General features: G+C 44.1%; 1 long non-coding RNA gene across 1 annotated transcript; it reads right to left on the bottom strand.

The window, feature by feature from the left end:
• Positions 1-5,497: 5,497 nt before the first annotated feature.
• On the bottom strand, positions 5,498-10,187 carry LOC310705259. The gene is made up of 3 exons (XR_014525204.1): positions 10,138-10,187; positions 8,600-8,684; positions 5,498-5,974 (listed from the first exon to the last, which is right to left on the bottom strand). It is a non-coding gene; the product is annotated as an uncharacterized lncRNA (long non-coding RNA).
• Positions 10,188-10,769: the final 582 nt, after the last annotated feature.

Below are 10,769 nucleotides of genomic sequence, written 5' to 3'. Positions count from 1 at the left end.
GGGCTGATGATAGTTGGATTCCAACAACATATGCAGAGCCACAGGTTCCCAACAGTTTTGCCAGTGCATCACTAGCTTTATATGGTAATCCCCCCCGCCCCCAAGTTTAAAAGCTCTCTGCCTTGCATACTGGGCTCTGAGAGGCTCACATGCAGGCTCCTGCAAGATCTCATGGTGCCGTTCAAGATCTTGCATGAACTTCCTAGTCTGAGTTCAAGCACTCTTTCCATGCCAGGAAACCCTTGTGCAAAAATAGCTATTAAGGTCTCTGCTCTCAGTGCATTTAATTTGTGTGATTTCAACTGGAGGTGAGGGTGATCTGGCTGCAACATCTGTTGTCCCACTGGTTGCCAGGGTTGATCTGGCTGGCTTGGTGGGTGTCCCCTTCCTCCCTCACCATCCCATGAGTGTCCCATGTGGTGTGCGCTCAGTGGAAGATGATGACAATCCTAGATAGAAAGAATGTACTCCTCTGCTACAACCTCCCAGCAAGCTCAAGGTCCATTTCAACTGGCTGCTCTTCAACCATGTAAGCTGAAATCATGTAAGGTGTGAGTTACCTGTGCATGCATAACTGCCAAACTGCTGTAAACTAATCACTACAGGGTTAAACAGGCCTGAGAATAAAGTCTCCTTTCTAAAGCTTAATAGATATGGGAGGTGTCGGTCCAGCAACTGTCCTTTGTAAAAAAACAAACAAACAAACTATGAGCAATTGCATTTCAACCTGCGCATTGTTTTTGAGCTCCACAAATTGACCCAAAGGCATAATAGATATGTTCAAACCCAAGGGAATATGTGAGATAGGGTCTTCCTGTTTACATAATCAAAAACGGATGCATAAACTGGATCAATATGCATGGAACAAGCACTCACATCGAACATTTCATCATATGCACCCAGTCCTCCAGGATGCATCTTACACTTCTGGCCAGGGAGTGAAAACCAGCCCAAATTAATCATGGGAAACACGTTTTCATTTCAGTAATTAAAACTTTCCCTTCAAAAAAAGATAGAAGCAGCAGCAGTTTCGGATTTAAGTTCTGAAATGTGATGATTTGGAGTGTGATCGCTCTCCATGTGTCTCCATTACGAAGGCTGGCAAAAGCCAGCAGAATCTCTTGGCTTTGATTTTTTTTTTTATATAAGTTTGTATGGAACAGTTGTAAATTGCCCTTTGTCTTGTGGTACCCAGATAATCAAGTGCCAGTTTCCTTATGTTGCCTTTTCCTTCAATTATTCCATTTGGTGGTGGTTGGCCGGATGACTGACGTACAACAAATGACATCTTGATGGATGGTTACTTCCCGTTTCATAAAGACAAGAGTCTGTCGTGTCACTGTGCTGTAAATACTCTTTTGGAGTGCATGCTTGTCAAATGGAGATTGGATTTCGAAAAGCTATCCTTCATCACTTGTCCCCAGCTTGAGTTTGAGGTCTCTCGCCTACACACAACTTTAAAATAACTGCTGTCACCAAGAGCAGATTGCTTTGCATAAGACACTAGAGAGTGGGATGAGCATATCTGCTTACACTGAGGATAAGGAGAATATGAAATTCAGAAAGGCCGGACCACTTTTGGAGGGGAGAACTGGGGACTGCCATCTTTGTACATATTTTACCCACTGAGCTGTTAACTGGCTACTCAGGTTGAAGGAAGCAGAGACCACACCCTTTGCCCTTCCAAAAGCCTTCTGGTTGAAATAATATAGCAGAAGGAGATTAAAGCAGTCAGGGGCAAAAATGCTTCTGAATACCATTTGCTGGAAAGCATGAGGTGGGGAGATCACTCTCCTGGTTGAGAGCTTCCCACAGGCATCTGGTTGGCCACTGTGAGGATAAGGATGTTGGCTAGATGGACCATTGGCCTGATCCACAGGTGCTTATATTCCTATGTAATGCCTTGGTGTGTTTGCAAAAGTGACTTAAAGTCTGTTTTTCACAGACACTAAGCTGTCGCATCATCATGTATGATTGTTGTTGTTGTTATTCCACCCTATACCCATAGGTCTCAGAGTGATTCACGGGACCATATAATAGCAACATGCCTGTAGGGCAGGCATGTGGACAGGCCCCACTAGTTGCCTTATATCTATGTGGGTTTTAAAATTCCAATCTGTTTCTGAGTCATTCTGGACTCTCTCTGATTTGGTGTGTTTTGCAGGCTCCAAGCTGCTCTGCATTGAAATGTTGCTCTGTGTTTCCTAATCACTATAATTCAGGTTCTTAAAATTGCTGTACCTTTAGCACATTTGGGCCAAAGTGGTGAAATTTGCAGGCACAGGAGCTCCTCCAGAGTGGATTAAGCCTGTCAAAGTTGCAGAGGCTTTTCTGTGGGAGGAAGTAAAAGGGAATCACTTTCCTTCGCAATCTTTTTTTAGAGCCAGGCTCCTCCCACTCCCTGATTTGCCATTTGGCCACATTTTGGGAACCGGACTCCTGAGTCATCTTTGAGAAAGGGGTTGGGGGTAAATGCACCCCTGTTGTAAGAGCACGAATGATATTGCAGCAATTTAATAACCCAAGAGAAGACAAGATCTATTTGATCAGAATCAACAATGGGAGATCAGAAAAATGTGCAAAGGCAGTGATGCATCCATCATAGCACGTTTTACTTTCTTTAAACACTGTTGTTGGTCTTCTGCATAAACGAATGCACACCAGATGTCAGTTGTTTCTAAGGATTGCATGAACTTCCTCAAATGGAACTAAAATTTTCACACCATTTCACACCAGGAATTTTTGCCTGATCTCACCGCAACCAGATTATGCTTTGAACCCTAAAGATTGATAGTGTTTGACATTCACCCCCCCTAGCTGGTATAACAGCATGTAATACTGCGAGTCACATAAATGTTCCAACTCTACCTCCATCTGCTTCTTCCAGCTATAGCATATGCAGTAAGAAATTGAGTACTTGATTGAAGCATGCAGATGCCTGGTAATTTCTAGATAGGAGGTGCTTTAATTAGAGGTGCTGACCCACTTTAAATCTTTGTGTCCTATCAGGGATGACCTTTCAGTTTTACAAGTTTCCCTGGCCTTTTCAGCTCAGAAGGGCATTATATATAGCTTGATCTCTCTCTATTCTAAAGGTACCCATCACATGTATGAAATGTATGAGAGCAGCTAGTCTTGCAGCCCTTACACTATGTGTATCTGTTGGAAGTTCAGTAAGTGATGCAGGATGAATGGAATGGTACAGCGGTAAGCTAATTTTTACCCTGGCGTTTGACACTTGAGATGTATATTTTAGGACCCACCTTATTTCTGTAATTTTAAGTTCGAAACTGTTTTTAATATTGTCTAATATTGTTTTGATTGTTGGAACTTGCCCTGGGACCTTAGGGTGAAGGGCAAATAATAAATCGTAACAACAGCAACAGCAATAAGGTAACAGGTTATATAATTATCCACAATCTCATTTCTCCCTAATGAAGCAGCAATCTGAAATCCCAGGCACAGGAATGCCTCCCCCCCGTATTTAGGTTCATGTGTGACAAAAATACAGGATTTGCAAGCATTTGAACTTTCATCATGATCATTAACTTCACACAATTGTTAGCAATGTCACCTCTCAAAGTGAGTGTAATTTTCAATTCTTTATTACAATCATTTAATATCTAGACCAGCCTTTCTCAACCTTGGGTCCCATCAGAGACTGGGCAGAGGAGGGGGAGGAATAGTGGATCCCGCCTCTGCAGTCTGAACTTGCCAGAGAAGAGGGAGACAGTATAGATTTACAAACAGGAGTTTGCGGAAGGTTCAGAGGCTGCAGAAGGGAGAAGCTGGGAAATATTGGGAGGGGAGCAGGAAGAAGAAGCACCAGGGGAGAGACAGCTGACAGACTCAGTGTCTTTAGAAAGCATTCAAGAACCCCCCTCTCCCAGAACCAGGCAGGCATTTGGAGTAGTACAACAGAAAGCTCAGAGGCAGAAAGAAAGCTCAGATTAGCCATCACAGGGGTGACATAGAATAGGACAGACAGAGGGGGTGGAGCTTTACTTGGAGCAACGCCATTACTGAAATAGAGGCACCTTTTCTAAGCCTCTCACTGTGAATATTGAATAAAAGACATAGAATCATAGAGTTGGAATAGACCACAAGGGCCATCGAGTCCAACCCCCTGCCAAGCAGGAAACACCATCAGAGCACTCCTGACATATGGTTGTCAAGCCTCTGCTTAAAGACCTCCAAAGTAGGAGACTCTACCACACTCCTTGGCAGCAAATTCCACTGTCAAACAGCTCTTACTGTCAGGAAGTTCTTCCTAATGTTTAGGTGGAATCTTCTTTCTTGTAGTTTGGATCCATTGCTCCATGTCCGCTTCTCTGGAGCAGCAGAAAACAACCTTTCTCCCTCCTCTATATGACATTCTTTTATATATTTGAACATGGCTATCATATCACCCCTTAACCTCCTCTTCTCCAGGCTAAACATGCCCAGCTCCCTTAGCCGTTCCTCATAAGGCATCGTTTCCAGGCCTTTGACCATTTTGGTTGCCCTCCTCTGGACACGTTCCAGTTTGTCAGTGTCCTTCTTGAACTTGGTAAGAACTCTTCTTGTTATCTGATTCTTGGCTGTGCACCGTGGGAGGGATTGGATTCCCTGAAGCCTGACAGGTCCCCATATGCTGTTGGACTATAACTCCCATCATACCTGGTCACAGGTCCTGCCAGCTAGAGATGATGGGAATTCTAGTCCAACAACATCTGAGGACTGAAGGTTGGGAATGGCTGGTCTAGAGTGTGTCAGCCATTCAGTATACATCCCATGCCTGCAGTCATTGCACTGGTCCGCCATCTTGAAAACAGCATCTCTCTTAATGTATCATATCTTCCAACTAAGGCAAATCACATTAATTGGCCCAGAGATAGGCCAATGTTGTTTAGTGCATAGTATGCTGAACTGAGATTTTGATTGATAAACTCAAAGGATGGCTTTGGACAAGTCTCTCTTGGCCTAATGTCCTTTGAAAGGTTTTTGATAAGGTGCAATGATATTTTACCATCAAACAGGACTGTGTTCCCTGGAGGGAGTATATCATATTGGTGACCCATAAGACCGATATTTAAATCTAAGATAGTGACATTTTAGCACTGCTCTGAGCTCCTTGGAATACAAGTGCACTACAGTAATGAATATGAATACAAATGCAACAAATGGATATGTTTGGTGAAGATATTGGGAATTTCTTGTTTCCACAAACTTTCCCCAAATTTTATCCGTCACATGACTAAACACGTATGTTTCCTGGGGAAATCAGGTTCTCTGAGTATTGTATTCCAGCTGATACTTAGAGCAACACACACAGCATAAACTTGTACCTACTAGAATAGTTCAGCCCTCTCCCAGGCCACAATAGAGGTACTTTTGTGAAATAATGAAAGAGGCAAATGATTTTCATATCCAGCAATACAGCTAAAATGGGGCCTAAGTGGAAATGAATTTCATTCATCTCGTAGGTTTTTTTGCATGTTGCTTAATTTGTGTTTTTTAATGCCTTGTTTGCAACTACTTGAACAGACTTCTATTAAGAGGAGGTGATTTCAAGTGTGCTCTCAAACTGCTTTTCTACGATACGATGCATTTGATGACTTCCTTTTATTTATTTATTTTTGCTATTCTTCTTGTTCTCCTTCTGCTGACAAGCACATCTTTTCAAATGCATTTTATGCACAAGGTTTGGCTCTTATATGCAGTTAGATATGGAAATAGCTTAGGATCGCATCAGGTAAAATTGCTTAATAGGGAGAAATGTCACAGTCACAACACACCAAATGTCTAAGCGCTTGTTGTCAGGCGATGGTGTCTTCATTATAAGTGTAATCACTTTTCGTCGGCATCCACGGCTTGTTCAAATATCTGACATGACGCAGATCCAGAAATCAGATGTTCCAAGTCATGGCTGTCTCAGTTCTTCTCCTGACATATGCTTTCACTTTGCATGATCTTCTGTTCTTAGATGCAGCAGCTGAAGAAAAAAACATTGTGCAGAACATCGTGGTGCATTGCGAGTGCTTCCTACATTCAGAGCCAACCGGTCCATGAGGTGTGGTGAGGCTGATTGGAGGACAGTTTGGAGGGGCACCAGATGCAAACCCTGAGGAGCGTGCTGTACCCTTTGCACCTCCGCCTCTATTGCCTTGTTCTCCACTGGGACCACCTGTTCCTTTTGCTCAGCCTGCTCCTCTCTGGACTCCTTTTTTTGTCAGCTCCAGCAGATGGTGAGGGAGGCAGCTTGGGTAGGCAGTTTCAGTGGGCAGTGAGCAATGTTTTGGGTGGTGGGGGCAGAGGCAGAGCTAGCTGCTCCAGCACCCGGAGCGGCACACATGCTGTGCACCTGGAGGAGGGGCTAGCCACACGCGGGGCTGGGGCAAGCATCCCAGGGGGCCAGCGTGACCATGTCACCCCCCTCAGGGATGACACCCAGGGTGGGCTGCACCCACCACACCTCCTTCCTCTGCCAGTGGGTGGGGGGAGCTTCAGCAGGCAGCATAGGAGGTAGCATTTTCTGTTTTGCCTCCAGTGGCAAAACGTTCCAACCCAGTCTTGCCTACATTCATTTTTCAAGTTGTTGACAAAAGATCATGTTGCTTTGCCATTTCCCGTGCTTCCTCAGCACCTGAAGACAGTGGCGTAGCGTGGAGTGGCAGCACCCAGGGCCATGCAGAAGGGGGGGGGGGCAGATGGAGTATGCATGCACATTCAACTGCCTGATGGCATCCATGCCACCCTGGAGATTGCAGCCGCAGAGGTAAGAAAAGAAGAGTTGTTTCATTGTCTGGAGAAGTCACTTCTGCTTTACATAGAAAAGCTGTTTTCAATGGAGCCCAGCAACAGAAGCATGCAGCTGTACTGAGGCAGCACCCAGTGTTGAAATTTTGTGCCTCTAACAATTTTATGCCTGGGGCAACCACCCTGTGCCCCCCCCCCACTACACTACTGCCTGATGTACATAAAGAGAAACTTTCTGGATCAGATCAAAGGCCCATTTAGTCCAGCATCCTGTTCAATGTGGCCAAACAGATGCCTGTGGGAAACCTACAAGCAGGATTTGACCGCAAGAGCATTCTCTCCTCCTGTGTTTTCCAGCAACTGGTATTCAGAAGTGTTATGTATTGAAGTTCTCACCCTGGCCAACAGGAGTATTGTGTATATAGTTTCCACTCAGGTCCACGTCAGTTACTTTAGGCGGGAAACCCTGGGTTGTTGTTGCTACAATGCTGCCTATAAAAGCAGGCTGGCTGAGCTATTTGCTGTTCAGTTCTGTTCCAGCTTACAAATAAAGAGCTGCTTAGGAGAAATTGCTGCATCATCTGCTATGTCTACCCCCTATTTAACACTGGCGACGAAGGTGGGATTGATGGACATCAGAGCACAGTCAGATTTGGATATTCACTGAGCGGAATCACTGAACAGCACCAATTTAGAGCTGACCGTTCTGGCTAGAGCACTGTGTTCCATCCATCACCCTCTACGTCGGCATCAGAACCATGGCTTCACTCGTGCCTCTACTGCCATTTGCCCCAGCCTCTGAATCATGGGACTTTTACTTTGCTCGGTTTGACTGCTACCTCCAAGCAAACGTGCTAACAGAATCGTGTAAGCGAGGCCTCTTCCTCAGCCTTTGTGGCCCCAAGGTGTTCGAGACGACCCGAACATTGGTCGCGCCTCTAGCAGTCCAGGCAGCGCTGTGGGACACGATTCAAGAGAAGCTCCGCAACCACTATGTGCCGAAGCCTTCCAAAATTCTGCTGTGGAGGCAGAACACCAGGGCATAACCATCATGGCTAATAGCTATTGGTAGCCCTCTCCTTCATAGGAGCAGAGGAGCCATGACTGTTTAAATCAGTATCATAGTGATTTACATGTATGGTGTGCTTTAAATGTATGGTGTGAATGAGGACCCAGAATAGCTCTGCTGCTAGAGCATCAAACTCTTAATCTCAGGGTCGTGGGTTTGAGTCCCCCATTGGGCAAAAGAGTCCCACACTGCAGGGGGCTGGACTAGATGACCCACATGGTCCCTTCCAACTCTACAATTCTGTGATTCTGTGAATGCGGCCTTAGTCAGAAGGGAATCATTCCCACTCCTCTGCCCTCCCCACTTTACCAGTTGGTACTGAAACAACGTCATGTGCGGCAATTCTTACTGAAGCATCCAGCATATGTGGTGCTGGTTATGTATACAAGAAGCATTTTGATCTGATAATAACTGAAGTCTCACAAACCCTCCTACAAAGCCTTCAACTGAAACATGAAAGAGAAAACCTTCACAACAGCCAAGGAATCTCTGGCTGCTCCTTTCTGTTTGCTTCCAGTACGGCTGCTTGCTCAAGCCTCCCTTATGCTATTGTTGGAAGGAGCGCCTATACAATCTGCTGATTGTGTTTATGCCCTGGCCTTCACACTGACATCACAAGTGGCTTTTGAAAAAGTCATAAACACTTCAAAAGATGGAAGAACAGAAATCAGTGTTTGTATCTAGATTTAATTCAGGGGAAGTCATTTTTAAGTTAGTTAACCTTTCCAATGGAGTGAGGTGTATTTGCACTGCAAAGGCTCAGAAAAATATAATGGATTCTTTCCTTCCTACCTTCCTGCCATGTTTTTCCATCACTGAATCTCAGTTCAGGAGAAAACCCGGACTGTCCTGCTGCCATTAATGGCACAGGGAGCCTCTGCCAGTAGGAAAGAAGACAATATTGGCATTATTAGAATCAGCAGTAGTCATCAGTATCTGTGTTCCACCCTTATCCTAGGCCTAAGGCTGCCAACAGCTGAGATATACAGGCTTGGATTCTCCTCGGCATCTAAGAGCACATTGATCTCAGAAATCAGCAAATAAGGCTTGTGAGGGCATAGAGATGTGACTTATTTATTTATTTATCTAAGCTATTTGTAGTTACTTGAGAATCTCGGGGTGGCAAGGAATGACATTAGAAGGACAATGAACAATAAATATCTAAAATAAAATAAAATAAAATAATCAGTGTCAAAATTCAGAACTTTCATGAATAGGAAAGGCAGCAGAAGTGAAAATCAAACTATCACTGTCCTCTCTGTCCCTCTTGAGGTACACAGGTGCATCCTTACACAGTATCTCAATAAAAATAATATAGTGGCGTGATGCATTTTGAAAAGGGAGGGTAGTTAAAAACACTGGGGCCACCACAAAGGAAGCTATGCTCTGGGTCCCTATGCTGAGATCCTCACAATGCCAGGGAGCCTACATACAGTCACCCTTGTGAAATTTGCACATCTCCAAATTTCCACTTTACTATAAAGTAAAGTCATGGTAACGCATATACAGTGGTACCTCAGGTTACATATGCTTCAGTTTACATACACTTCAGGTTACAGACTCTGCTAACCCAGAAATATTACCTCGGGTTAATATTTGCTTCAGGATGAGAACAGAAATCGTGCTCTGGCGGCGCAGCGGCAGCGGGAGGCCCCATTAGCTAAAGTGGTGCTTCAGGTTAAGAACAGTTTCAGGTTAAGAACGGACCTCCAGAACGAATTAAGTACTTAACCCAAGCTACCACTGTATTATTAAAAGCAGCATACAAAAATATGTTGTACTGCATTTTTTTCTTTTTTTAAAAAAAAAAAGCATTAAGAGTTGCAAAAAAATACTATTTGCAATGCTAACTTAATAAAAATGAACACCAATATCCTGCAGGATTGCTGGCTAGTAGTTGTACATGGAACTTTAAATTCCCTTATAAAGCAAGAGAAGAATGGGAAATGGCTTGTGGAAATCCAAAACAAAAGGGGCCACCCCTGAAAGAACCTTGGCAACATTCAAAGGGTGTGAGTCAAATACTCCCATTTCTTGAACTCAGCTATGGGAGAGGGAGGAAATAAAGGAAAACATGGTACCTCAAGTATTCCAGGCGCAGATACCATATGGTGTTAAAAGTGTTAAGACGGATATTGACAAACTGGGATATGTATAGAGAAGAGAGATAAAGGTGTGGGGTGTGTGTGTGTGTGTGTGTGTGTGTGTGTGGAGACCAAGTCTTTTGAGGAAAGCTTGATGGACTTGAGTGTTTTTAACCCACAGAAAAGGAACAAATAATAGGCAGTATTTTATTTCACTTAATGAATTAATTCATTTAAAATGTTTACAGACTGTTCTTCATTTCCAAGAAGGCATCCCAGAGCAGGCTGAAGTCACATCATATAGATGATGGAGCAAACTTCCTGTGGCTCTACAGGGGAGATAAGATGGAGGGGAGGGGAGAGAAAGGATCTCAGCTTCTTCTTGATGCTACAGACAGTTCACCAGTGAGAGAGACCATATTGGAAGGTGGTGAGTCTTTCCTTTTTTAAGCAGGGGGTGAATGAACACATTTCAGGGATGGCATCGTAATGGATGACCTGCATGGGATTGAGCAGGGCTTTTTTCAGCCAGAATTCATTGGAACTCAGTTCTGGCACCTCTCAGATAGGTGCCATTATAAGAGAAAAGGGTATATTCCAGCACCTCTTTTTGTAGAAAATTAGCATGGGGTGGAGCCTGATTTGTTTAGAAGTTCCTTTCAACTCTATGATTCTGTGGGTGGGACCCAGACTTAGTCAGGCTTAGGGAAGAGTAATAAAAAATCAACGGAATTTGTCATAAATAGCATATGTCCTATTTCAGTGGACCTCCTTTAAGCATGGCTGTGGCTGACTACACACCATACCTTTAAAGCACATTCTTCTCTGAAAGAATTCTGAGTACTGTAGTTCACCCCTCACAGAGTTACAATTCCCAA

Source organism: Podarcis liolepis (assembly GCF_965112155.1).
Source record: "Podarcis liolepis genome assembly, chromosome: 1".
Lineage (NCBI taxonomy): Eukaryota > Metazoa > Chordata > Lepidosauria > Squamata > Lacertidae > Podarcis > Podarcis liolepis.
This window is presented reverse-complemented; position numbering and strand designations above follow the sequence as displayed.